This window comes from Priapulus caudatus, unplaced genomic scaffold (assembly GCF_000485595.1).
Source record: "Priapulus caudatus unplaced genomic scaffold, Priapulus_caudatus-5.0.1 Scaffold17, whole genome shotgun sequence".
In the NCBI taxonomy this organism is placed as follows: domain Eukaryota; kingdom Metazoa; phylum Priapulida; class Priapulimorpha; order Priapulimorphida; family Priapulidae; genus Priapulus; species Priapulus caudatus.
The window spans coordinates 1,285,072-1,289,334 of NW_014577078.1; positions in this window are offsets into that span (position 1 = coordinate 1,285,072).

Sequence of the window (4,263 nt, forward strand, 5' to 3'; positions counted from 1 at the left end):
CCCTACTCCTCCTCCATGACCTTCATTCGATCTCCATCACCTCCTCCCCCTACTCCGTCACCTTCTCCCCTCCTCCTCCCCCTACTCCATCACCTTCTCCCCTCCTCCTCCTCCTCCTCCTCATGCCCCTACTCCTCCTCCATGACCTTCATTCGATCTCCATCACCTCCTCCCCCTACTCCGTCACCTTCTCCCCTCCTCCTCCCCCTACTCCATCACCTTCTCCCCTCCTCCTTCTCCTCCTCCTGCCCCTTATCTTCCTCCATCACCTTCATTCGATCACCATCACCTTCTCCGCTCCTCCTCCTCCTCCTCCTCCTCCTCCATCACCTTCTCCCCTCCTCCTCCTCCACCTACTCCATCACCTTCTTTCCTCCTCTTCCTCCTCCTCCATGACCTTCTTCATTCGAACTCCATCACCTTCTCCGCTCCTCCTCCTCCCCATATTCCATCACCTTCTCCCCTCCTCCTCCCCCTACTCCCTCATCCTCCTCCTCCTCCTGCCCCCTACTCCTCCTCCATGACCTTCTTCAATCGATCTCCATCATCTTCTCCGCTCTTCCTCCTCCCCCTCCTCCCCATACTCCATCACCTTCTCCTCTTCCTCCTGCCCCCTACTCCTCCTCCATAACCGTATTCATTCGATCTCCATCTCAGGGGCAGGTACGTTTATGTAAACACAGAGTACATATATGCTGAGAAGATACAGGTCTGGTATACTTGTGTATACATATACATACCTCGGGTACATATCTGTAGCACCTGATACGACAACGACCCCTCAGCTACACTAGGCCAAATTCAACGATTATTTGTTCTAATAATTTTATGATCGAGAGAACCGCGAGCACACCTAGATTTGTCCGCACGCAGACGTTATAACTGCGCTTTGCTAATCTGAGGGTGCGTGTTTACTGGGGTCTGCTCGGACTAGCCTAGATAAGAATGAAGTGTGTCCTGTACCACCAGTAATTTGCCAGAACAGGTTTGGTAACACTTTACGGTACGTGCTGAGATCGTTGCTGGAATATTCCTTACTGATCGCTATCGGCACTTATTATACAATTTTTCTTCGGTTAGTTAAACTATACTGGTTTATAGCTATAATAAATTCAGAACAAAGTAGACAAACGGGCTCAAGGATAGAAAGCATGTCCAGTAATAAATATCATCCTATCCTATAACCGTCCTGATCATTTGTAACCCGCTCCAGCGTAATACGGACTAAGTCGCAAGTCATTGTTTTGAGTAATGAGCACGCACACATGTCAATGCTGAAAATGGCCTACCTGGACAAAAATGAGATTTTTACAAAAATAAGTTCCTAGGTGCATATTTAATCCGGATATATAGGTTCAGATATCTCTAGATTATTATGGTCATTTTTAATTGAAACAAAACCGCTCATCCCCGACTGGGCCCCTTCCCCGGAACGCTTTATCTCAAAAGCTGCATATTCTGGAATAAGTTCCGATTTTCAAATTGCTGTAGATCGGTCAATTCTTTAGATATAGCCAAATATTATATATCATTTTAAAGGTAATTAAATGATTGATTCAGATATGCACATAACTCAATTTGTAGAATTTCCTACTTAATCCTGGTTTTGCTGAAGCGGGTCATTTTATCCTTGAACCGACAAACGCCCCGGGCCAACACGAATTACTGGCACCGGCAGTTTCAAGCGTGCAAATCAGCAGTGCATAAAACGTTAAAAGAAAAATTCATTTTCACCTACATGACATGATAAGAACCTATCTATAAAGACGACCAAGAAACCTTCTAAAAGATCAAATCTAAAGTCTCTAGATACATAAGCATGAGAATAGAATTCAAAAACACCGTGAGAAGGATATCCGGAAAAGGGCAAAGACATACGGGAGCAATATCCTCACATTTATGATTATGATTTCAGATTATGATTAAGCGATATGCTGAGCGTCAGTGAAACGAATGAATTCGTGAGGTCTAGCAAAAAAAAAACTAATGCAATTAGTATTCATGACGGTGCACTTTTCCAGCTCAGCCTGAACGTTCACACCTTCAGCTAAAACCATATGCTAAAACTAATGAAAGTTTTGGAAGTTGTGTTTTGTAATTGTATTTTTACCCAATCAGAGACCTTGTTACACATGACTTAACCGCGGTTAAATTATGTGTAACAATGCCTCTGATTGGGTAAAAAGGGCTATATAATTTTACCGCGGTTAAATTATTTCTACCGTGGTAAAAATAATCATTTCTGAGTACGACGGCCGCATGGTGTATCTTCCTTCGTGCATGCGTGTTGATTATTGCTGTCATACAATAACAATTAAGTCTCATAATCTCCACTAAGATATCAGTGGAATATGGGACACAATTATACAAAGGAAATGTTTCTTCATTCCTTATTATAGTACAGTAATACTTTTTTACGAATTATAAATTACTAAATAACTAGTACTATGCAGCATAATTTAAATACAACAAGCAATAATCACATTTATTGTTTTATTTATACTTACTATCGCTATAACATTTTATTATAACATATTAAAGTACATGCAAATAGCCACTGGCAGCAAGAACAACTCCGCTGCAGCTACAGCACACACGACGCCATTGACTATAATAACAACTTGTTATTATAGTTGTTATTATAGTTGTTATTATAGTTGTTATTATAGTTGTTATTATAGTTGTTATTATAGTTGTTATTGTAGTTGTTATTATAGTCAATGGCGTCGTGTGTGCTGTAGCTGCAGCGGACTTGTTCTTGCTGCCAGTGCAAATAGCCAACAAGCTAATAAATGAAAATTAGACCAAATGGTGGTAAGACTGAACCACCTTGTTTTAATTTGGCTCTATTCTCACTCATTCGGACGGTCAGTTGGTCTTGGTGTGTAGTTTGTGTGTGGACACTTACACTACAGTTATAAAATAACATCAATGACAATGGCGAAATCTTGTAATGATCAAAATATAATAATGTATCAACTGACGTTTACTAACATTGCTCACAACCCACATATCATCTTGAGAGGGTGTATAACTGTGAAATTATCATAACAGCATCACACATGGCAAATTTCGAGCCACTATGACTATTAATCTCAATATCCAAAATACAATTAACCTAATACTAATAGGCTTGGCACAAACAAGATACGACAGACTTGGCACAGGATAAAACCTTATAAGTAATGATAATTGCACTTAAATGACACAAATAATAAAATTAGCCGTTTCCTATATATATATATGACATACAAAATATGGGACTAATGGGCACAATTGAAAAAGTACTCATCCACATGGAACATTTGCTATTTGAATCAAGTGGCTTTTTTCACTCACCCAACCACATAGCATTATGCTATTTAGCAAATTTTAGCAAAGCAAAAACGATTATTATGCAATGATGTATGTATAACATAAATATCATAAGGACTATACCTGACAGGATCGAGGGATAATACATCAACTGTAGTACATAGTTCTCAGATTTCTAATATTATGTTAAGAATTATATATCATAATATTACCAAAGACCACTGAACATTGTCCATGGTTAATTAATACTTATCACTGAATTGAGGATTGGATGGTTGAAAATCTCATGATTTGACGCATCAAATTGTTGACGTATCAAAGTTACCTGACAACTGGAATCTTCTTTAGATAACAATTGGTCGGTAAGATTGGAAGAACTAATCAAAAACTGCAGTTTTCCTACCTTCCTAGCCAGCTATATTAATGCCTTTCACATAGATGGACGTACGTCTTTTTATATGAGTACTGTCTGAGCGCTACTTGCATGCACTTGCATGTATGTGGTCTGTGTGCACGTTCCTTTCAAACAGCATTAAGCCTAACACCTCCAAAATATGCAAAAATACCAAACTTGCTAATATTTAACAGTTACAATACATGGTATACGCAACATATATATCTGAAAGGGATACTTTCCCCTAGAATTTTAGAGTATATTATGATCATAAATAATAGTATATACCAACATATTTCTATAATAACGCATTCAAGTTTGTCATGAAACAATATTGAATTTCGAAATCTTCATGTTTTCGGCGCTGACATGGCACCCGTGATTGTGCTACCACCCTTAAAAAGTTGCGCATTTGCAAATTTATTTTGCATGTTACAGACCGAGGGGTAATCACAAAAGTGCAATTATATTTATACCTAAATGCTATTTAACCGAATGATATTTATTTTAGGACAAATTTGTCCATATTATAACTGAAACTAAGTGTCGCTTAT